Consider the following 25,745-nt stretch of genomic DNA (forward strand, 5'->3'; position numbering starts at 1 on the left):
TGCAGAACATGGTGAATATGTCTAATATTTGAATTTGAATTTAACAAGGGAAGAGATAATGGGGTAGAAGAATATTTGCAGAGATAGTCAAGAATTTTCCAAAACTGATCAAGGACATCAAGCCATAGATACAAAAATTCACTGCGAACCCAATGCAGAATAAATATAATGAAAACCATGCCTAGGCACATTATAATAAAACTAATGAAAACCAAAAACAAAAAATCTTAAGGAAAGTCAGAGGAAATAAAAAGATATGTTACTTTTAAAGGAACAATAACAAGACAGAAAGCTAATTTCACAACAGAAACAATAAGATCCAGAAGGCAATGACATGATATCTATAAAGTGCTGAAAGAAAATAATCATAGTTAGGTGTGGAGGTGCATGCCTATAGTTCCAGCTACTTGGGAGGCTGAGATGGGAGGATTGCTTGAGCCTGGGAGGTGGAGGTTGCAGTGAGCTGAGATTGCACCACTGCACTCTAGCCTGGGTAACAGAGCCAGACCCTGCCTCAAAAATAAAATAAAATAAAATAAAAAAGAAAATCATCATCAAGCTAGAATTTTACATTAAAAAATTGTTCAAAAGTTTAACCTAGAAACAGACATTCCAGACAAATAAAGAACTATATTTCAATGGCAGAAAGATAAATAAAAATTTTAAAGAATGGGCAAAAGGCATAAACAAGTATTTCCTAAAAGAAATACAAATGGTAGATTAACATAAAAAAAGGAAAAGAGAGTAAAGAATCAAAATAGAACTGTTGTAAGTTCCAAAGCATATTTTCGTAATTCATTAGATCTTTTGGCTGGATAAAATAATAATAGACACTATACCAGCCTTGAATAATGAAGCCAGGAAGATAGAGCTTTATCTTTTCATTTTACAGAACTCATTTTATGTCATCTGCTTTACAGGGAGGAAACACAGGGCAAAGAGGTCAAGATACTTACCCAAATTTATGAAGGAAGAGGTAGTAGTGGGACTCATATTTTACTGTCCCTGTAGTCTTAGATCTTCTTAGACCCTTCAACTGTTACTGGAAAAAGGCAGTTCAACACTGGTCCCTGTCCTCTTGGGACTTACATTCTAATGGCAGGAGACAGACATCAAACAAATGATAAGGACTTTGAGGAAGAATGAAGCAGGTAAGAGGATATGAGGCATAAAATTACCTTTTCGGATAAACATATCGGAGGCGTTCTGTCAGAGGAGGTAGTGTTTGAGCAGTTATCTAAATAAAGTGAAGGAGCCTTTCCCAGGCGGCTGCAGAAGATGGCAGAGGTGCAGGTCCTGGTGCTCGATGGTCAAGGCCATCTCCTGGGCCGCCTGGCGGCCATCGTGGCTAAGCAGGTACTGCTGGGCCGGAAGGTGGTAGTCGTACACCGCGAGGGCATCAACATTTCTGGCAATTTCTAGAGAAACAAGTTTAAGTATCTGGCTTTCCTTTGCAAGCGGATGAACACTAACCCTTCCGAGGTCCTACCACTTCCGGGCCCCCAGCCGCATCTTCCGGCCGACGGTGCGAGTCATGCTGCCCCACGAGACCAAGCGAGGCCAGGCCTCCCTCGACTGCCCCAGGGTGTTTGATGGCATCCCACCACCCTAAGACAAGAAAAAGCGGATGGTGGTTCCTGCTGCCCTCAAGGTCGTGCGTCTGAAGCCTACAAGAAAGTGTGCCCTTCTGGGGCGACTAGCTCACGAGGTTGGGTGGAAGTACCAGGCAGTGACAGCCACCCTGGAGGAGAAGAGGAAGGAGAAGGCCAAGATCCACTACCGGAGGAAGAAACAGCCCATGAGGCTATGGAAACAGGCCGAGAAGAACCTGGAGAAGAAAACTGACAAATACACAGAGGTCCTCAAGACCCATGGACTCCTGGTCTAAGCCCAATAAAGACTCTTAATTCCTCATGCTTGGCCTGGCCGGCCCTTCCTCCATCATCTCCCTGGAATGTGCGGGACCCAGGGGCAGCAGCAGTCCAGGTGCCACAGGCTGCCTGGGACATAGGAAGCTGGGAGCAAGGAAAGGGTCTTAGTTACTGCCTTCTGATGTTACTTGAAAGCACTCGGAGAATTGTGCAGGTGTAATTTATCTATGACCAATAGGAAGAGCAACCAGTTACTATTAGCACAAGGGAGCCGGAAAACTAATTGGAGGGACCCTACCTTGTGAGTGGAGCGTCTATTTAACTTTCCACCTGGTCATATACTATACTCTGCAGCTGTTAGAATGTGCAAGCGCTTGGGGACAGCATGAACTTCCTGTTGTACAAAGGGTATTTATAGCAGCATAGACTGGGAAGATGGGCAACCAAGGGAATACAGGCATTGCCTGTGCTCCTCACCTGTATTTTGTAATCAGAATCAAATAAATTACTTTTAAAGAAAAAAAAAAGTGAAGGAGCAACTCAGGAGAAGAGCATTCTAGGCTTCAAGCAAAAAGACCAGTATGACTAGAGCAGAAAGAGTAAAGGGGAGAGTGAAGTTGGGACAAATAGCTGTATGAAGCTATGGTGAAGAGTTCAAGTTTTACTTTCAGTGTTGGGCAGTCATTGGAAGACTTTGAGCAGAGAAATAACAGGATCTGACCTAAATTTTGCAACAATGACCCTGACTGCTATGTGGAGAATAAAGGGCACTGAGGATGGATTCAGAGTTGTATATTAATCCAGGGGGTATTATATTAGCCCAGGCAAGAACTGATAGAGGCCTGGACTAGGATGATAGTGGTGAATTAATGATAAATAGTTGTATTTGGAATATATATTCTAAATAAAGCCAACAAAGTGGGAAAGTAAATTAGTATAGCCATTATGGAAAATTGTATGAAGGTTTTTCAAAAAACTAAAAAATAGAGTGACCATATAATCCGGCAATCCCATTTCTGCATCGATATGGTTAGGCATTGTGTCCCCACCTACATCTCATCTTGAATTGTAATCTCCATAATCCCCATGTGTCAAGGGAGAGACCAGGTGAAGGTAATTGAATTATGGAGGTAGTTTTCCCCATTCTGTTCTCATGATAGTGAGTGAGTTCTCACGAGATCTGATGGTTTTATAAGGGGCTCTTCCCCCCTTCGCTAGGCATTTCTCCTTCCTGCTACCTTGTGAAGAAGGTGTCTTGCTTCCCCTTCACCTTCTGCCGTGAGTGGAAGTTTCCTGAAGCCTTCCCAGCCATGCTGAACTGTGAGTCAATTAAACCTCTTTCCTTTGTGAATTACCCAGTCTCGGGCAGTTGTTTATAGCAATATGAAGATGGACTAATACATAGGTGTATGTCCAAAGAATTTGAAAACAGTATGTCACAGATATATCTGCACTCCCATGTTTATTGTGGCATTATTCACAACAGCCAAAATAGGGAATCAACCTATGTTTCCATTGACAGATGAATAAAGAAAATGTAGCATATATACACAATGGAATACTATTCAGCCTTAAAAAAGAAGGAAATTCTGTCATGTGGGACAGCATGGACATTATGCTAAATGAAATAAGCCAAGCACAGAAGGACAAATACCACGTGATCTCATTTATATGTAGACTCTGAAACAATTGAACGAAGAGAAGAATGGTGGTTATCAGAGACTTAGGGGTAGGAGAAATAGGGAGATGTTGGTCAAAGGGTATAAAGTTTCAGTTAGACAGGAGAAATACGTTTTTTTTGGAATTTATTGCACAGCATGGTGACTGTGATGAAGAATAATATGTTGCTATGGGAGGATTGCTTGAACCAGGAGTTGGAGACCAGCCTGGTCAACATAGTGAGACCCCATCTCTATTAAAAAATAATGAAGAAAAGAAAAAAAAGGCCGGTGCCGTGGCTCACGCCTGCAATTCCAGCACTTCTGGAGGCCAAGGTAGTTGGGTCATTTGAGGTCAGGAGTTTGAGACCAGCCTGGTCAACATGATAAAACCCAGTTTCCACTAAAAATACAAACATTAGCTGGGTATGGTGGCAGGTGTCTGTAATCCTGGCTACTCAGGAGGCTGAGGCAGGAGAATTGCTTGAACCTGGGAGGTGGAAGTTGCAGTGAGCCAAGATTGTGCCACTGCACTCCAGCCTGGGTGACAGAGTGAGACTCCATCTCAAAATAATAATAATAATGTATTACATATTTCAAACTTACTAAGAGATGGAATTTCAAATGTTCTTACCACAAAAGTACTTAAGGTGATGGATATGACTATTAGCTTGATTTACAATTCAACATGTAAACATATAGCATCACTTTGTACCCCATAAATGTGTACAATTATAATTTGTCATTTTGCAATAAACACAACAGAAAATAAAATAAAGCCCACAAGATTTACTAAAGGATTATTTTTGTGGGATGAGGAAAAGAAAGGAGCCAAAGATGATCCCAAAGTCCTTAGGAACTAAGGGAATAGAGGAAACATTTTGCATTTGCCATACACCAGGACAAATACCGCTAGAAGTAAGAATAATGGGTGTATCAGCCAAGGCACCTAACATGAGCATGAGATGGAGTGTGGCCTTTAGGCGTTATAAGGAAATGATAATGCGTGCGTCTAAGTCAGAGTTAGTCCTACCAAGGAACGGAAGCTTCGAAAAAATAATGCTCGTGTGGACCCTTTTTCAGTCATCTTAGAAACCAGCCATTCCTCTCTCAGATTGAAGGCAGTACTAGCCCTGCTTCTGGTTTAGAGAAGAGTTCAGACATGGAAGATGGGCTGGTGTCACCAAATGCTGCATCACAGGTCATGCTATGCTGGAGCTGAAAGGGATCTCAGAGGCTATTCAGTCCAATTCTTCAATTAGATGAGGAGAGGAAAAGCTTAGAGTTCTAGACACAAAATTACATATATATTTGAAGACTTATTTAACCTCCATGCATACTATATGGCCTTTTGTGCTCATAATTAGCTATTTCTGCTGGGTTCATATCTGAAGGAAGGGAAAGTAGACTCTTATGGCATATACCCTTTGTCTGTTCCTGTTAGTCATTCGTTGATTAGAAAAATGCTCGCTGAGTATCTTTCACATATCTGAAACTGTTTTCAGCTGAGAATACAGCAGTGAACTGGACAAACAGATCTTGCCATCAGGGTCTAGAGGGAAGAAACAGAAAACGGTCAAATAGGTTGGGTGTGGCTGCTCATGCCTGTAATCTCAGTGTTTTGGGAGGCCAAAGTGGGTGGATCACCTGAGGTCAGGAGTTCAAGACCAGTCTGGCCAACATGGTGAAACTCCATCTCTACTAAAAATACAAAAATTAGCTGGGTGTGGTGGTGCGTGCCTGTAATCCCAGCTGCTGGGGAAGCTAAGGTGGGAGAATCACTTGAACCTGGGAGGCGGAGGTTGCAGTGAGCCGAGATCACACCATTGCACTCCAGCTGAGGTGACAGAGTGAGACTGTCTCAAAGAAAAAAAAAAATCAAATAGATTATTTAGAAATTGTGGTATTATAAAGGAAATAAAACAAGGGTTGTGTAAACTAGTGAAAAACAAGGGAGAGCTACTTTAGATAAGGTGGTCAAGGCAGAATATTCAGAAGAATAGAGTAATTAGAAGTTAACTAAAGAAAATCTGAGAAAATTTCAACAGGCCTTGTTCAGCTTCAGACCCCAAGGACAACTCAGGTTTGGACATTTGAGGTGACCCTTGAGCTACTCTTCCTGTCTGACATCCCTCAGGTTAAGATGCCCTAAGTTGCTGGGAGCTTCACCAACTTGGCATGGTCCAATTCATGGAGACCATAGCCAAGAATGGCCTGAGAACCAGTGAAACTCCACACTGGTGGTCTGGAGAGAGGGAGCATCAGGACATTCAAGTTTTGGAACTTTAGCCCTGTATGTTTCCAGACAGAATCAGCAATGCAGAACTTGGAATGCAGAAGTCTTGAGGGCCTCTTAATTAGTTCTTTGTTCCAGGAAAGAAGTCTGGAAACTCCATGCTGTTGAGAAAACTTCCAAAACAATGAACAACTTGGAGTGCTCACAGATCATCAGAGCCACTCTCCTTCTTCCAACCTGGTGATAATATGTATTTATTCACATGCCCTTTGCCCACCTCCCCCTCTTCTCCCACTCTAAGCTCTCTGGAAGAGAATCTTAGATTCATTTCTGCCTCCCGGAGCTCCTGGAACAGCACTGCCTTACAGATAGCAGGTGCTCTATGACTGTTTCTTCTACCCATGTATCTGGCAATTTGCAGAGCTTATGTATCATGAGTCTGAGCTTTTTCAGCTGGGGCCTCCCAGAAAGGCTTGGCTCCTGGTCCTCCAGCAGAATAATTCCATCCCTCGGAGTTGAGAACCATCTGGAGTGGAGGCTCCCAGTGGGGAAGATGGAAAATCCAGCGTCGAAATCAGGCTGGGCTAAAGACAGAATGCCCTCAGAGTTCACATTCCAGTGAGGTCCTGAAGGTCTCTGCCTGAGCTGGGGTTGTGGACCAGAATGGGGGCTTCCTGAGACTCCTCTTTGTACTCAGGGCAGAGGGCTGAGCATCTCATGTGCTTTACCATCCAGAATGCCAGGAATCTATCCTAGAATTTGCATTCAGATGGAAACCCTACTTTCCACTGCTTTTCATTTTTGGCCTTGAATCAAAAGGAAAGTCATTCTAAATGAAGAATGTACTTAATGACCTTTCCCAAATGGAAGGCAAGATGCCCATAGCCCACAATGTTAGTCTAAATCAATTCCTTTCCTAGCATGAAAAACAACAATAACTTCCCAGAAAGGGGAATACCAGAGGGGAACCTGAAGGGCTCTGGGGGTACTTTAGACACTCAGTAGTTGATTGTTTCCAAAGGTAAACGGTACTTTTACCTTGTTGGCTTCTGAGCAATTTGTGGGGTTATGTGTACCAGGCTTCAACAAAACACCATTGTGAGGCTGAGCACCGAGTGCTTTGTGTGAAGGGCAGATCTGTGTTGGTGTGTGATGTGCAACCATGTATGGGCAGATGCCTGCTGTTTGGAAGGAATTGCAGGGCAATTAAAAGACTTTTTGAGAGTTGGCAATATTGTTAATTCCTTTGCCATTTTATATGAGCAGGAGGATTAATTAGTGTTGGCTTTATGGAGTTATATCTAAATGCATATGTTTTGGGTTAGATATTTCTTTTTACTAGATTAGTCAGACTTGTTCCCAACTGTGCAGGCCACCCCATGGGATTCATTTGTGCTTGCCTGAATGCTTCTTGTTTGCTGGAGTGTGTTATCCAGGACTGACACCAGCACCATTTACAGCGAGGCTGATTCTGTCCTCACAATATTACTTTTGAGGAAGAAATCAGAAGAAAAAATGGGTAGGGATTTAGAATACAAGGGCAGACTCGGTCACAGAATTTTTTTGTCAATTTCTGCAAATGACTTTTTAAAACAGTCTTATTTTCCCAACTGTATTTCTTTGATATTTCTTTGTTTTCTTACTATTATAGAAGACAAAAAGAGACAGAACTCTTTGCAGTAGGGGCATCTTTTTAATGAAGCTCAGAATAGCCCTCCAGAACCATTTACCCAGACTTCTTCAGTGTTCAAACATGAGCCTGTGAGGCTCCCAGTTCCTCCTTCTCTCAATTAAGCCATAATTAGCAGAATAGTTCTTACTTTGGTGACCTTGGAAATACAAGATATTCCAGAAATAGAGGTATTCATGATTCTCTTATTGCACATGGTAATGGGGGGTGGTTTGTCTTATTCATTTCCCAGCACTGGTTCTAGCACATGGGGGTGTATAGTCAATGAATAAATATTTGGCCCAGTGCTTGGGCCATCATCTGGGGCAGGGGTTCTCCATGTAGCTTGTATGAGGTTTACTGAGATGGATTGTCAGCAGAGTCATTCTAGGCTCCAGCATCCTGAGTTAGGAGCCAGTAGATCAGAGGGAGGGTCCAGGAATCTGTATTGTTAACAGATGCCCTGATGCGTATGGATACACTTGCCCTTTGGACCTCACACCCTGTGGGGAAAACTGCTCTGGGGAAGATAGCATTTTAGAACTTTAGAGGAAAAGTTTCTCCCACCCAGCTTAGGCTCCTTCCCATTTTGGTTCATGCCCAGGTTCTTCTCTGAGGATCCCTCGTGATGACTCCCTCTTTCTTGCGTTGTTGCTTGGGCAATGTCTCCAGGTGCCACTCCCTACCTGCCTTCTGCTTTCAGACCACTGTGGACTCTACTTTGCTCCAGATCAGATTCCTGCTGTTCCTCTGGAGCCAGCTGAGACTAGCATGACTGGATGAGACCCTCTGGTTTTGCTATAGAGTTGCACACGGTTACTGAGTGATCAGGGTGCCTGGTTTAGGTGAGCTTTCCGGGCAGCTGTGCTGTGTGTTTGACACAAGACACTGAGTGAGGTTCATTATGTGAGCTTAGGTGTGTGAGTGAGATGATATATCTAAACTTGGCACAGTGCAGGATTCAGAACATAGGCTCCCTCAGGGGATGGAAACCCCTTGAAGGCTAGAACTAGGACTGATTTCGAAGAGCCCCTGAACTAAACTAGACCTGGGATAGTTAATTTTACCTGTCATCTTGACACATAACATTGGTTCACTGGGTGCCCAGATGTTTGGTGAAACATCATCCTGGGTGTGTCTGTGAGGGTATTTCCAGAAGGGAATAGAATGTATGATAGGAGAGCTTGCTCTCCCCAGTGTGAGTGGCCCTTATATAATCCATTGAGGGCCTAAATAGAACAAAAAGGTAGAGGAAGGGAGACTTCACCTCTGTCTGCTTAAGGTGGGACATCTGTCTTTTCTTGTCCTCATTCCAAGATTTAGATAATTGACTCTGTGGCTCTCAGGCCTTTGAACTTGGACCAGAGTTACCTCATTGGCTTTACTAGGTCTCCAGCTTAAAGATGGCCGATAGTGGGACTTCTTCACCTCTATCATTACATGAACCAATACCTTATAATAATTCTCTTTATATCCCACTGGTTGTGTTTCTCTGGAGAACCTTGACTAATATAAGGTCTCCTGAGAACTGGAGCTAGAGTTGGCATTCACCTGAACATTAGATACCAGTCTAGTATACTCACACAATAAACTAAATAGCAAATAAAATAACTAAATAGCAAAACCCCAGGGATGTATCAGGTGGGCAGTTTTTAGCAACAGCTAAACACTGAAGGGGGCATTGACAAAGTGATATAGGAGGTAACTATGCACAAGGGCCTTCCGAGCAGACCTGGTCAGTAGCACATGGCAGGAAAACATCTTCACATTCAGAAACTGGGAATACTTAACACCACCCCTCCTCATCCTCTCCTCACTGCTGAAGGAGCAGAGAAAACATTCTGGAGCAGGCGGATTTTGTTGTCTGCATTAAATAAGAGTTGTACTTCTACAATAGCATAAATGTGTGCAGTAGCTAACAAAGAAGAGAGGAACTGTCTGGTAAGAAGCTGTATTAGTTGAGGGCTGCTGTAACAGTACCACAAGCTGGGTGGGTCACGCAATAGGAACTTGCTGTCTTGCAGTGCTGGAGGGTGGAAATTTGAATCGAGGTGTCAACACGGTTGGTTCCTTCTGAGGGTTGTGAGAGTCTGTTCCAGCTGGGCATGGTGGCTTACGCCCGTAATCCCAGCACTTTGGGAGGCCAAGATGGGTGGATCACCTGAGATCAGGAGTTCAAGACCAGCTTGGCCAACATGGTGAAACCCTGTCTTTACTAAAATATAAAAAAATGACGGGGTGTGGTGGGGCACGCCTGAAATCCCAGCTACTCACTTGAACCCAAGAGTCGGAGGTTGCAGTGAGCCAAGATCACGCCACTGCACTCCAGCCTGGCCAACAGAGTGAGACTCTGTCTCAAAAAAAATGTCTGTTCCATGCCCGCCCCCATGTTCGGTGGTTTGCTGGCAGTCTTTGGCTCATAGGAATGTTGCCTTTTGTCACTTAGTCTTCTCCTTGTGTGCATATCTGTGCCGAAATTTCCCCCTATTATAAGGATACCAGTCACAGTGGATTAGAGGCCCTCCCTATTCCTGTATGACCTCATCATAAATAATTACATCTGCCATGACCTTATTCCCAAATAAGGGCACATTTTGAGGAGCTGAGGGCTAGGACTTTAACATATGAGTTTGCTTGCTTGTTTGTTTGTTTATTTAGAGATGGGATCTTGCTAAGTTGACCAGACTGGTCTCGAACTCCTGGTCTCAAGAGATCCTCCCATCTCAGTCTCCCAACGTGGTGGGATTACAGGTGTGAGCCACTGCATCTGGCCAAATTTCAACATAAGAGTTTTTGAGGGACACGATTCAACCCATAACAGTGTCAACCCATAACAGCGGTCAACAGTGTCTGCCACATGAGGTAAAGCAACACGGTTAACTTTATGATGACAATCTCAGCTGTTCTACTTTCTTATTTGCATGTATTGTTTAATTCAGTCTAAAGATAACTTGTGCTCTTTAAATGTTAGATGATGATAATAATAAAATCAATTGGAAAAGGATAAGGTCTAGGCACTTCAGAGAACATAAAAAATTAAAAATATCATTACTGTCATTATCATCATCAATCCATCCATTTTTGTATCTACCTACTTCCTTGCTATAATAGCCGTAAAAAAGAAACCCACAGCCACTCGACTGGCAAATAATATTAAAGCCCTCAGATAGAAATCTAAGAAGCAATAACACTGTGTAGTTACTAAACTCCACACTCATGAGAATTGTTAAGTAACTCTAATCATTTATGAAGTTTAGTCTACTGGAGTCATAAAATTGATTTTTCAAACATTTATATTCATTATTTAAACACTTGTTCCCAGACTCCGTCATAGAGAACACATAGAAAAGTCAGTTTATTCAGTTCAGACAGTTTGGGACTATGTATATATCAAAATTTATAAATATTTTAAATACCTTTTTAGAGCTATAAAGTTATTATGTAACATTCTCTTAAAGTAGCTGAATCTATTTACTCCAACTTTTTATTTCAATGGAAAGCATACTTCCAAGAAAATAAGAGCATGACACTTTCTACTTAAAATCTTTTTTGAAAAAGCTCATTGAGGCATCAAATAAAGACAATAAAGAACCTTTAAATAGAATTATTTTTAACTTTTAAACATAATTTTATGTTGAAATTGCTGCTGTTCCCTGGATCTTTCTGATGAATGCTCATCAGTGGGGCAGACAGGTGCCAATCTGTGTTGGCAGTTTGTGGGAAGGAGGCACCTGACTCGTGGACAGTGTCTGACCCAGTAAGAGAAGATGCAGGCCAGGCATGGTGACTCATGCACTCAATCCCAGCACTCTGGGAGGCTAAGGTGGGCAAATTGCTTGAGTCCAGGAGTTTGAGGCCATCCTGGATGACATGGTAAAACCTTGTCTCTATAAAAAACCCAAAAATTAGCCAGGTGTGGTGGCACACACCTGTTGTCCCTGCTACTTGGGAGGCTGAGGCAGGAGGATGGCTTGAGCTTGGGAGGTGGAGGCTGCAGTGAGCTGGAGTGCCACTGCACTCCAGAGCGAGACCCTGTCTCAAAAAAAAAAAAAAAAAAAAAATGTGTGGTGTGGGCTTGGAGGAGGCTGGCTTCACTGAGTCATGTGCTATGTGTATGGGAAAAGACTCGACACAGAAATGGCTGTGGCCCCCACAAGAATTTGGAAGGGGCTGAGATTCATCTGAAGCTGCTCCATCTTGTGCATGGCCTTTGCTTTCCTTTTTCTTTCCCCTTTCCTTTTCCTTTTCCTTTTCCCTTCCCCTTTCCTTTGAGATTCATCTGAAGCTGCTCTATCCTGTGTATGGCCTGCCTTTCTTTTATCCTTCTTTCTTTTCATTCTCTTTCTCTCTTCTCTTTCAAGTTTCACTCTTGTCACGCAGGCTGGAGTGCAATGCCACGATCTCAGCTCACTGCAACCTTCGCCTCCTGGGTTCAAGCAATTCTCCTGCCTTAGCCTCCCAAGTAGCTGAGATTACAGGCATGTGCTACCATGCCTGGCTAATTTTGTATTTTTGGTAGAATGCAGTTTCACCATGTTGGCCAGGCTGGTCTTGAACTCTTGACCTCAGGTGATCCAGCCACCTCAGCCTCACAAAGTGCTGGGATTACAAGCGTGAGCAGCCATGCCTGGTCCTGCATGGTCTTTCTCTTTCTACCGTGATGTTATGCAAAAAAGGTCTCTGTCTGGTGAAGATGTCCTAGGTGACTGCCATGCCAGGGCCACCACTTCTTTGGGCCATAGAAGTATCTATGCCAAGAAAGGGTCTAGGCCTTGGAAAAGATGTTTTCCTCGTGCCCTCACGCAGCAAGGGCAGACCAGCAGGACTCTTTTCATGGGATATACCCGGGGACCTCTTCTGAACTGCAGAGCCTGGAAAATTTGTACCAAGCTTGTTCCTTCCCAGCAGCCCTGCCCTTTGGTAAACTTCAATGTCACCAGCTGCTTCATTTGCTCCTGCTTTATTTACGCCTCTCTCATCTGCTCTACCAGCTACACAAACATGGGGCACCCACTAGAGTGTTGCTATGTCTTTTTTAAGTGAAATTCACATAACATACCATTAACCATTTTTAAGTTTACAGTTCAGAGGCATTTACACATTCACAATTTATGTGAATATACGTCACCTTTACCTACTTGCAAAACATTTTCCTCACCCCAAACTTGAACTCCACACCCATTAAACAGTCCCTCCCGCTTTGCCACCGCCTGCCCTAGCTCCTGGCAACCAGTGGTGCAGTTTCTGTCTCTAGGGTTTTACCTCTTCTGGATATTTCATATAAATGGAGTCATACAATTTGTGGCTTTTAATATTTGGTTTCTTACAGTTACCAGGATTTTTTTCAAGGTTCATCTATGTTGTAGCATGTGTCAGGACTTCATTCATTTTCATGGAAGAATAATATTCCACTGGATGGATGTACCATTTTTTGTTTATCCATTCATTGATGAACATTTTGGTGTATTGCTATTGCTATGCCCTCTGTTTCCTTTGTTTACTTCCTTTTTTGGGGAGAGAACCCTAGGCTAAAATCGTTGACCATGGACTCATGGGCCTCTTGAAAAGGTGACATACACAGTGTGTAGACTCTGGGGGACTGAGCTTTACTATTCCAGAAGGTGTTCGTCCCTCTCTTTCTGAAAGGGCTTTCTGACTTGATGAGCCACCAGCTTAGGACTAACAGCCCTTCCTTCAAGGGTGTTCTTCCTGAAATGGGTAGCACTTGCGCTTTCCATGGAAAGAGCTGATTTCATCTTCCTTTCCTGGGAACTCAGCATCACTCTTGCAGGTTGTCTTTCCTGTCTCACAAGCTGGCCTTTTGCTTATTTCTATTGCTCTCACATTTCTCCAAAGACTCATAACTTCTCATACTCCAAGCATAGAACTAGGGCTTGGAGGTTGTGATATAAACCCAGCAAGTGGCTAGCTCTTTTCAGTGTTCATGTTTTCCCCACTTGAAAGTGGGGCCTGTGGAAATGTTAAGTTGCCTTGCAGTTTCAGAAATGCCAAGTGCTAAAAACATGTGCTTAATGGAAGGCCTAGGTGAGTGTGATTTTAAGAAACCTCAGCTATCGGGCTCCTCGTGGCTAATGGCAATACCAGGTTACCAGGGTGCCCATTGGTATTATAGCCCATGGGTGCCCAAGAATTCTCCTCTGTCAGTTGTATCAAGTATGCCCCTATAAGCCCTACCATGTACCTCCAGTCCTAGGGCTAGAGCTGGTTTTGGCTTACTTTCCTCATTGAGACAGTTTAGGTTCACCCAGAGGTGACTCAACATTTGTAAAATCCCCAGTCTGTTGGCATGATTAAGTGATAGCTCATATATATAGATATATATGGTCTTATGTTTATGTATTTATATATATACATATGTATATGTATATGTATATGTATATGTATATGGAGTCTTACTCTGTCACCTAGGCTGGAGTGCAGTGGCATGATATCTTGGCTTACTGGAACCTCCACCTCCCAGGTTCAAGCGATTCTGCTGCCTCAGACTCCAGAGTAGCTGGGATTACAGGTGTGCCCACACGTGGCTAATTTTTTTTTTTTTTTTTTTTTTTTTTTTTGTATTTTTGGTAGAGAAGGGGTTTTCCATGTTGGCCAGGCTGGTCTCAAACTCCTGACCTCAAGTGATATGCCCGCCTCGACCTCCCAAAATTCTGGGATTGTAGGAGTAAGTCTCTGTGCCTGGCTGACAGCTCTTTAAATGTGCAGAGTGTTCTCTACCATGAAGCCCAGGTGGGCCCTTATGACATAGGGGGAAACCACTTCTAGCTGCACTTGAGCTTGGGGGGTGGAGGCTGCATCTTGGGGGGCCTTGCTGGGCCCTTGTAGCCCACACCACTGATGCCTCCTTTAGTTTGTACTTTTAAATTACAAGAGTGAGAGGATCACATCACAAAGCCAAAGATTTCAGTTCTATTCTGGATGAAAGAAAAATTTATCCTAGCCCTCCCCACGAATGCGTGCCTAATGAGTTAGAAACAAAAACCCATCAAGTTTTCCTGTCACTGTGAGGCTTGATTCACCTGTTTATTCAGGCTTTTCCTGGAGCTGGGGTGACTGACAGGTTGCGTGTGATGGAAGGGCCTCCTGGAGACCCATGAATGACATCTGGGCCACTGTGTTTTAGGACAATGTTCATTAGGTCAGAGCTGTGGACAGGGAGGAATGTTTTCATTACAAGGCTTGGTGCAGCTTTGCGAGAAAAGGAATCTAGGGAAGGCTTCCAACACCCAAATTACGCTGCAGGCACAGGACCAATGGTGGCACTCTCTCTTCTCCACTCCGTCCTGCCTGACCCTCCCCTGTCAGCACTGTCTCAATTTACTTATAATCAAGACCAAGCAGAAGTTCTCCCCTACCACCTCCCTCCACGTCATTACCTTTTCTTCCAGAAAGAACACAAGGGCCAACTCTGAGAATTCCAGGGTAATCCGCTTCGTGACCTGCCTTGTGACCTGCAGTGGAAGGAATTTGGGCCTTGTGCCAACAGGCTGATGCCACGAAGGTTAACTAGTATTAAAAACAGGGTGGAGAACCCCATCAATAAATAAGAGGAAGTAAGATTTGGGACTTCTTCTGCAGCCTGATTAAATAGGGAGTTTTATCAGGGGAAATTCTGCACCCATATGGGGGCTCACCCTGGGTCCTCAGTACTCACACTGCCGTCTCCTCCTACTCTCTCCTGCCATGTACCTGTCTCCTGGGAACAGTCAGCCCAGTATTTTCCAACGAGCTCACACCTCCATGGTCTATTCTGTATAAATGCAATCAGTGAGGAATGTTTCTCTGTGAAATGGGACCTGAGGCTTGAGGTCCTTAGGTTTGGCCTGAAAGGAGACGGGGGAGGTGGGAGAGCCCTAGACCCCGGGAGTCTCTCCCTGACTGCTGCAGGCCTTTGGCTGGGTACATCATACAGGCTGACTTGATGTATCCTCCCTGTGATCCTGTAAAGTACAAATGACTATATTCCAGATGAAGAAACATGGTCTCAGAGAAGTTAAGTTTATTTATTTTCCTCCTTGCTGTTCTTGAAAGATCTGAGGTATTTAACAAAAATGCTTAAAGGAAAATATTCAAAAGGAAAACATTACAAGCTTGATGGGAGAGGAAAGATGAAGGCAATGCTTGGAAGGGAGCAATAAGTCACCCAGAAATGTACACCATGCTGGGCTGGTTGAGTGGTCAGAGGTGGCCACACATTTGGCTCGGAGTTTCCTAGAAGCCAAAACAGAAGGAACACAGTTAATATTTAGAAAAGTGAAGCAGCTGACACAGGAAGTAGAGTAGCCAGGATTTGAACCCAGGTTTATCCGATGCCGGAACTCATTCATTCCCTCATTTGTAAGGTGGGACTTGTGTTGTGGTCTTCAATGGAGGCTGAGGTCCAAGTCACAAGAAGTCCAAGGCACAAGAAGCTCAACTGCAAGTCCTGCCACACAGTGACGACAGCCACCAATGTGCTGTCAAGATTTGGATCAAACACTCCATGCCAGGCTCATCAAGAAGCAGCTAGATGGGGCCTGCCTGCCACACATTCTCCTCCCAGTTGTCCCTCCCTAGCCCGTATGGATCCTCCTAGCACCCAGGCCATGTGTGTGGTGAGGGGCTGACATCTCATCAGGGGAGAGGGGATGATTTCCCTTCTTGGATGCCACATGTAAAGACTGGGGAACCATATGAAGGGAAACTACTTGGCTGGAGGTTTGCTGAGTTGTAGAACCCACAGGCTCACCCTATGCTGTCACCAAAATTCAGCATGATGAGAGAGCTCTTGGACAGGTCAACCTGGGCCCCTGGAGGGCGAGAGAACATGGATGTAAAGACTGGTGCCCACACAGGCCTATAGAGTTCTGAAGGCAGAGGCCCACTGGAGTTGTTGGTACCAGTCAGACTTGATGGGATTGTGGGGCAGTGTCTCTGGGAAGAAGAGAGGGCAGCTCCAACCCTATCACATTCTCCACAGCCCTTGGAGGGCAGGAAAAGTATCTCAGAAGGTTGTTGTCTTCTTGGCTCATTCTTAGAAGAGTTACCTGGGCAGGTAAAAACAAAAACCAGAACCCCAAAATCCTTCAAGGTGGAGACTTTGGACAAATTGTTGAAATCTATTAAGTCCTCCATTTGTTCATCTATGAAATGGGCATAGGACCCTCTCCTCCATCCCGCTAAATTTTGTGAGGCTTCAGTGAAACTGGTATAGTGTGTGTCTCATGGGCCTGACTCACATAGGTCACTTGAAACATGGTTGTGGAATCTGGTTTCATGTAATCTTTGTTTTCTTCTTCTTCTTCTTCTTTTTTTTTTTTGAGTCTGTTCTGTCCTGAGGAATCCCCAGGATATACCGTTCTTGTGAATTGTAGTCCTGTCTTCTTACTTGTATTGCATTAAAATCTGGATAATTTAAAAAACAGATTCCAGAGCCCACTCAAGTTGTTTCTGTCTCCATCTCCCAGAGGGGAACACTAGAATCAGAAGGTTAAACGTTCCCCAGGTGATTCTGTAGTGAAGCATGAGTACTTCTGCCTCCGGCTATGCTTGGAAATCCTGAGTAGAGTGTAGGTGTTATCTACCCCTTGTTCAGATAGCACTCCTCTGCTTCTATAAAATGTGTGAAATTCCCATAAGGCTCTCACCTTGGCCTGAAAAGCAAAGTTATTTCAAAAGAGTGCAGAGAACCATCGTTAACTGTGAATATTCCAGCTCTGATGGCTTATTGGATCAGCTCATCAACTTTAGATGTCCCTGAAGGAGCAGGGCTTCTAGATAGATGCCCTTTGATGAACGAGTAGGTAAGAATGATTCCAAGCCATAAAATCTTGCTTGGGCAGCCAGTGAGAGGTGGTACGTTGAAGAAGGAAGAAAGGGGAATAGAAAAGGAAGCCAGTCTCTCTCATTTAGTTAGCCTTTGTATCATGAATATTTTTTTCACTTTTTATTTAGAAATAATTTTGTTCTGTAAAGTAAATAGATTTAAAAAATTCTGGCACATAAAAAAGTTTTAAAAATAGTACAAGGACTTCCTTATATATGTTGCTCAGCTTCTTCAAATATTAACCTCTCAGAAACCAATTCTGTGATCAAAACCAGAAAACTAACATTGACAGGAAAGAACTTTACAATGAGAATTACAAACTATTGCTCAAGGAAATCAGAGATGATTCAAACAAATGGAAAAACATCCCATGCTCATGGATAGGAAGAGTCCAGTATCATTAAAGTGGCCATACTTCCCAAAGCAATTTACAGATTCAGTGCTGTTCCTCTCAAACTACTAATGACATTCTTCACAGAACTAGAAAGAAAACTATTTTAAAATTCATATGGAACCAAAAAACTCGAATAGCCAAGGCAATCCTAAGTAAAAAAAAAAAAAAAAAGCTGGAGACATCACATTACCCTACTTCAAACTATACTACAGGGCTACAGTAACTGAAACAGCATGATACTGGTACCAAAACAGTTACGTAGACCGATGGAACAGAACAGAACCCAGAAATAATGCCACACATCTATGACCATCTGATCTTTGACAAAACTGACAAAAACAAGCAATGGGGAAAAGGCTGTCAATAAATGGTGGAAGGATAACCGGCTGGCCATATGTGGAAGATCAAAACTGGATCCCTTCCTTATACCATATACAAAAATCTATTCAAGATGAGTTAAAGACTTAAATGTAAAACCGCAAACTATAAAAATTCTGGAAGTCAACCTAAGCAATACCATCCTAGATAAAGGAATGGACAAAGATTTCGTGACATCAAAAGCAAAAATTGACAAATGGGATGTAATTAAACTTAACAGCTTCTGCACAGCAAAGGAAACTATCAACAGAGTAAACAGCCTACAGAATGGGAGAAAATGTTTGCAAACTACCTATCTGACAAAAGTCTAATATCCAGAAACTATAAGGAACTTAAAAACAAATTTACAAGAGATAAACATCCCCATTAAAAAGTGGGCAAAGGACAGGAACAGATACTTTTCAAAAGAAGACACATATGCTGTCAACAAGCATATGAAAAAAGCTCAATATCACTGATCATTAGAAAAATGCAAATCACAAAGAGATACCATCTCACACCAATCAGAATGGCTATTATTAAAAAGTCAAAAAAATAACATGCTGGCAAAGTTGCAGAGAAAAAGGAACACTTAGACATGTGGTAGGAGTGCGAATTAGTTCAACCATTGTGGAAAGCAGTATGATGATTCCTCAAAGAGCTAAAAACAGAACTACCATTTGACCCAGCAATCCCATTACTGGGTATATACCCAGAGAAATATAAATCCTTCCACCATAAATACATGTGCACACATATGTTCACTGCAGCACTATTCATGATAGCAAAGACATGGAATCAACATAAATGCCCATCAATGACAGATTGGGTAAATATGGTACATATACACCATGTAATACTACACAACCAGAAAAAATGAGGTCATGTCTTTTGCAGGAACATGGATGGAGCTGGAGGCCATTGTCCTTAGCAAACTAACACAGGAGCAGTAAGCCAGATACCATGTGTTCTCACTTGTAAGTGGGAGCTAAATGATGAGAACTTAGGAACACAAAGAAGGGAACAACAGATACTGGGCTCTACTTAAGGTTGGAGAGGAGCAGAAAAAAATAACTATTGAGTACTAGGCTTAGTACCAAGGTGATGAAATAATCCGTACAACAAATGCCTGTGACATGAGTTTACCTGTATAACAAACCTGCACATGTACCCCCAAACCTAAAATAAAAGTAGAAAACCCAGCTCAGTGATCACAACCAGAAAATTAACATTAATATGAAATAAATTACAGATTAATTCTGTGGAATTCAATTTGATTTCAAATTAAATCATTCAAATTTCTTCAGTTATTCCACAGATATCTTTTTGCTGGTCCAGGATCCCATCCAGGATCCCATATTACATTTAGTTGCCATATATTTTTCCCAGCATCCTTTAACCTGGAACAGTCCCTCTGTGTGTGTGTGTGTGTGTTTTTTTTTTTTTTTTTTTTTTTTTTATGACTGATGCATTACAGGAGGTGGCACAAGATTAAACATTTGCATTTTTAGAAGAACACCTTAGAAGGGCATATACTTACTTTTACAATGAATACACAGTTTTTAGCAATAATGAAGAACCTGCTCTATAAGCCCTCCTTCTCTTCCCTCTTGCACCACGTCTTAACCTTACTGCGCAGCCTTTCCTTCCACATGCTTCCTTCGCTAAGCGTGTCTGCCTAGAATGTAAGGACTCCTCGGACAGGGGCGAAGTACTTTGGGAAAGATTTGTACAATCGCTCATGAAAAGAAGCCCAAAGAGTAATAAAAATGTAGTGATTGCCTCTAGTTAAGCACAATTTTTTTTTTTTTGGAAAGAAAATTGGATGTAATAAAAGTTGAATGTGGTTGAAGAAACAAAGACATTTATGCATCTGTGTGTGTGCAAGATTTGCCAATAAGGGAAAAACTTAAAGTGCAGAAAATATAGTTGTTAGTACAAAATTAGCTCATGTTTCAAGTGGGTAGGAGTGAAATACTTCAAAATAGTGTAGAAAGAGAGGAGCTGAATGGAACTGCGAATAAGAAAGTAAGAGCCACGAGATTTTTGCCTGCCTGCATAGTTAGAGGTCACATAATTTTAGGATAAACTTTGCCAGAGTTACAGCATCCAGAATGTGCTTGTGTTGCATGGATGGGTTGTTTGCCTCACTTGGGTCCTTTAGGAATAGATTAAAAGCTTTATCATAGGAAAAGTATTAAGGGCACCAAAGATGAACTTCAATTTTATAGTTGTTCATCCATTTGATGATGTTGGCTGAGATCAAGAAAAAAATAACCAGAGAATAAGAGGGCTTTATTCTTAGAGTTTAATGCCAATGACCTTATTTTTGGAGAAAATCATATTGTACTCAATTTGAAAGAGGAAAACAAAAGAGAAAAGGACAAAATACACAGAAAAAAGAAAATACATAGAAAAACATTTCCTGGATCAAACACTTAAACATTTTGGCATCCTTTAACATCTCTTTTTATCCATATACCCACAGAGAGAGATTTGCCATCTTATAATGAGACTGCACATGCTGGTTTCTATCCTGCTCTCGTTTTAGTCCTTTTTTTCTGCTTAAAAGTAACAACTGCTTATTGTAAAGAAAAAAAATCAAACATTTTAGATCATATGTTTCATCCAAACATATGATGCAGAATATGAAAATTTCCCCTAGTGATAAACATTTAACTAGTATGATATATTTTATTTGATTTTCTGTATACTGTCTTGGAGCTTAGTCTTTTCCATGTAATATATCTTAGGCCTAATACCTTTCTAATGGATGTAGAGTGGGTCACTTGACCTTTTTGGCATTGGAAGTTTCTTTTCTTTGGAATGTGGTGTTTCTTTGGAATGTGCATTGATCACCTGCCTCTTAAGAGTTTATCTCATTTCTTATTCTATATTTTTGGGACATCTGTCTCCATTGGCTACCTCATCTCTGTTGACTCTGATGCCTGGAGAGGCCAGAGAACAAATGTAAATGATGAAAAGGGGGTGTGACACAGTAGGGAAGTTACATGGACTCTGGTGGGCTGAGAAGCTGGCCTCCTCTGAAAGTATTAAAATCTAATTCCACCTCCTCCTCCTCCTCCAGAACACTGCTGGGACTCTCAGCAGTCTTCCTGTGTGCAACCCAGGTTCCATTCCTTGTTGTCTCCAGCCTGGGTTAAAGCGAGAATTTCTTTCTCTTTTTTTATGGGATGGAGTCTCGCTCTGTCACCCAGGCTGGAGTGCAATGGTGTGATCTCGGCTCACTGCAACCTCCGTCTCCCTGGTTCAAGCGATTCTCCTGCCTCAGCCTCCTGAGTAGCTGGGACTACAGTCACATGCTGCCACGCCTGGCTAATTTTTTGTATTCGTTTTTAGTAGAGATGGGGTTTCACTGTGTTAGTCAGGATGGTCTCAATCTCCTGACCTCATGATTCACCTGCCTAGGCCTCCCAAAGTGCTGAGATTATAGGCATGAGCCACCACGCCCGGCCTAAAGTGATTATTTCTTAAATGTATTACCCATGGTAGCCCCAGTCCATCCATGACAGACTTTCCTGAAATACAGATTGGAAGCTGCTATTTTCTCTATCAAATTGTACCAGGGCTTTCCATTCTCTATGCTGATGACTGGCTTCCAGTATGCAGACACACACATTAGGCAGTGTGCAAGAGGTGGACAGGAGGGAAATTTTGGAACTATGTATATTCCGATGTTAAAAAAGCTGGAGGCTGGGTGCAGTGACTCACACCTGCAGTCCCAGCACTTTGGGAGGCTGAGGGAGAAGGGTTGTTTGAGCTCAGGAGTTCCAGACCAGCCTGGGCAACATAGCTATACCTCATCTCTACTAAAGATAAAAGAAATCAGCTGAGCATGGCGGCCTATGCCCGTATATCCAGCTACTTTGCAGGCTGAGGTGAGAGGATTGCTTGAGCCCAGAAGGTCAGACCTGCAGTGAGCTGTTGCACTCCAGCTTAGGTGACACAGCACAGCCTGCAGAGGAGCCAAAGCTCCACCGAAGTGCAAAGAAGGTGCCAGTGGAATTCATCCTAATGCCGCAATGGACATGAGCCCAGGGACGAGCTTTTGGTATCTAGTTTTAACTAAACTCGAGTAAAATGGACAAGGGGCTTAAAAATTGCTTCAAGGGCTGCAGAAGATACTAGTGTTGAAGTGCAAACAAACAAGAAGCTAAGTCTGGTTCAAGCGCTTGGTCAGCTGCTTTATGAGGTGACAGCAATGACAATCTGTGGAGCCGTGCCAAGCAGTTGGCTAAACAAATTCAAAGTTATCAAGAAGACTGTTTGAAATGCAAATGTTAAATAGAAGTTTTGCTAGGTAAATGTACATTGTGCTTTGAGGATGTGCCTCTGCCAGTATGAGGCCATCACAATCAGCAAGGCATTTAAAGATTATAAGCTCCTCCTTTTAAGTTTATATGTATTTTTATCTCTCATAAGATAGTATGACACATTAATGTAGTGAATCAGATATATAATTTCTAAGTAAATAAACACAAATACCTATGTTAGGGTTATGTGCTTAGAGATTTTTTTAAATGAATAGAGTGTGTGACCACAAGTTTGGAAAACAGTGGTCTGCAGAGCCAGGTTCATGCTCCTTAGCACTGCATGTCAGGCCGGTAGTCACAGTGCCTAACCTTTTTAACCTCGCCTCCACTCTCTCTCTCTCCATGGGCGAAATCTACGGCTTATGCGTCCTATTATGGCTTGACTGTACCCCCCAAAAAGTGCATGTTGGAAACTTAACTGCCAATGCAGCAGTGTTGGGTGGTGGGGCCTAATGAGATGTGATTCGGCCATGAAGGCAGGGTGAATAGGTGAATGCCATTGTCACAGGAGTGGATTCGTTACTGTGGGAGTGGGTTTGTAATAAAGCAAGGAGTTTGGCTCCTTTTCCTGATAACTTCTACCATGTTTTGAGCCAGAAAGGCCCCTGCCAGAGGGCAGCCTCTTGTTCTTGGACTTCCCAGCCTCTAGCATTGTGAGAAATAAATATCTGTTCGTTATAAATTACCCAGTCTGGGCTGGGCACGGTGGCTCACACCTGTAATCCCAGCACTTTGGGAGACCGAGGCAGGTGGATCAGGAGGTCAGGAGATCAAGACCATCCTGGCTAAGATGGTGAAACCCCATCTCTCCTAAAAATACAAAAAAAGTAGCCAGTTGTGGTGGCGTGTACCTGTAGTCCCAGCTACTCGGGAGGCTGAGGCATGAGAATGGCGTGAACCCAGGAGGCGGAGCTTGCAGTGCGCTGAGATCGCACCACTGCACTCAAACCTGGGTGACAGAGCAAGACTCCGTCTCAAAAAAAATTAAAAAAAATAAAAATAAAAATAACCCAGTCTGTGGTAGTCTGCCATAACAGCACAAAACAGACTAAAGCCAATTTACACACTTGGTTCCTTGGCTTCAGTTGTTTTCTCTGCCTGTCAAAGCTCATTCTCCTTGCCCAGTCTCCTCCTTTTGTAGCCTTTCTCTCCTCTTCAAGGTGGGCTCAAACACCACCTCCCCTGAGTCTGTCCTTATTCTCAGTCACTCTTTCATTCCTGTCTGCTCTTGCTGACATGGTTTCTCACACCTCTGTTCAGCTTCTACACTTGGGCAGGTGTTGCTGGCTTGTGTGTGTGTGTGCGTGCGTGTGTGTGTGCGTGTGCATGTGTGCTGACCCTGTGCTAGATGACTGGAAGCTCCCTGAGGGGGAGCCTGTGACTATTGCTCATTCTTCGTCACCCCTCCTCTTCCCTTCTCTACTCCAACAAGGCACTTATCCATTCAATGCATTTTTTACAGAATTGACTTTTTAAAAAATGTTCTCATATTAATGACCTTTTATACTAGAGCACAGTCTACATTTCCTGTACAAAGAATGAGGATCATGAGTAATTGAGGAAATGATGAAATCCAGCCGTTGTGACACTGTTCCTTATCTAGGATCTCTCACTTTCTCCCCAAAGCCGCTTATTAGGGAATTTTTTTACAGTGATTGAACATGGCAAAAGAGCAGAGGACAAATCTCAGAAGGACAATGAGATAAAAATGGAAGATTTTCCTTCTGGTTCTTTTGTTACAAAAGCCTTGTTTTAAAAACAAATTTCTCTACCTGCCAATAGCAGAAGTCACTTCCTTGGCTAGAAAAGCATTTTCTTTTCCTTTTTCAGTTCTCTAAAACTCATGTTGTATCCATTTTTAGGCAAACAAAACCTTTTTTTTAAACCTAGGTATAAGTAAGTTATAAATGTTAAATGCAAAAGAAGGGAGCTTTTATAGTCAGTATTACCTATGTTGGTACTAATCTCAGAAAGGGCTACTGAAGGGAGCCATATATGGCAAGATGCTGCCAGTTCTGTGGCTTTCTTGTTTGCCCGCTGCATTACTTTGGAGAGCTGCCTCGAATGACCTTTATTGTTTATGGTTGAGCTGCACATGTAACAGTGAAGAGAAATCTGAAATAGTTGACTCCATCTTGCTTCTAACCTCACAAGCTAACTGCCTTTTCTCATTTCTGCATGCAGGCCAAGTTAACTATGGTAGAAATTTAGTTTATAGTTTAATTTAAAGCAAAGGTGATAACAGTCCCTTCCCAAAACTAACCCCTGAGGAGATAAGGAGGGTATACACACAAATAACCATGTTATGTTAAAAATGTACAGGAGCCTTGTGACCTGACCAAGGACAAGATGTTTTGCATCCCTTTGGATTCCTGCTGATACTCAGATGTCTGTGGTCACTGTGGTCACTTGTGGCCTGACCTCAACCCCTAACCTCCTCCTTGTTTCCCTTTCCCCAATATAAAAACAAGCTTGAGATTCATGCCTTTATTTTTATTTTTATTTTTTCAAGACTGAGTCTTGCTCTGTTGACCAGGCTGGAGTGCAGTGGCAAGATCTCAGCTCACTACAACCTCCACCTCCCAGGTTTAAGTGATCCTCCTGCCTCAGCCTCCTGAGTAGCTGGGATTATAGGCGCGAGCCACCATGCCCAGCTAATTTTTGTATTTTTAGTAGAGACAGGGTTTCAACATGTTGGCCAGGCTGGTCTTGAACTCCTGACCTCATGATCCACCTGCTTTGGGCTCCCAAAGTGCTGGGATTAGAGGTGTGAGCCACTGTGCCTGGCCGAGATTCATGCCTTTAAAGATGGTTCTTTACAACACTAGTCTGCCATCTTCTTGGTTTGCTGGCCATTGAAATAGTCGTTTTCCTTGCCCCAACAACTTGTCTCTTGACTTACTAGTTATTGTGCAGTGAGTGGTATGAGTTTTGGACTTGACAACACACATACAAACCAAACAAAAAAGTAATTTTCAATTATAAATCTCTTATAGTGTGTTTAAGCAAGTATAAGAACATGCATGTGTTGTAAGAATGACAAAAAGATAATATCTAGTTTTGGCTACGTGGTGGGGCAAAGCACCTTCTTGTCTCCTGTTGGCAAGAGTTTGAATTGGTATAATTTTTCTGCAAGAAAATTTGGAAAAATTCTTTAAGCACTAAAAAGGTGCATATTTTTTGATGTAACAATGCCATTTCTAGCCATGTCTTCTAAAGATATAATTACAGTTTTGAACAGAGATTTAGCTATATGGATGTTCATTGTAGCATTGTTTATAATAACAATGAAAATTAGAAATGACTTACATGTCCAATAATAGAATCTTGGTAAAATAAATTATAGTTTTTCCATACAACAGAATAATTAGCAGCCAGTACAAACTGAGTTGTAGCAGAA

The 25,745-nt window shown here is 42.6% G+C and overlaps 1 pseudogene; it reads left to right on the forward strand.

The window, feature by feature from the left end:
• The first annotated feature begins 1,220 nt into the window (after positions 1–1,220).
• On the forward strand, positions 1,221–1,888 carry LOC144330259 (large ribosomal subunit protein uL13 pseudogene; annotated as a pseudogene).
• Positions 1,889–25,745: the final 23,857 nt, after the last annotated feature.

This window comes from Macaca mulatta, chromosome 7, assembly GCF_049350105.2.
Source record: "Macaca mulatta isolate MMU2019108-1 chromosome 7, T2T-MMU8v2.0, whole genome shotgun sequence".
Taxonomy (NCBI): domain Eukaryota; kingdom Metazoa; phylum Chordata; class Mammalia; order Primates; family Cercopithecidae; genus Macaca; species Macaca mulatta.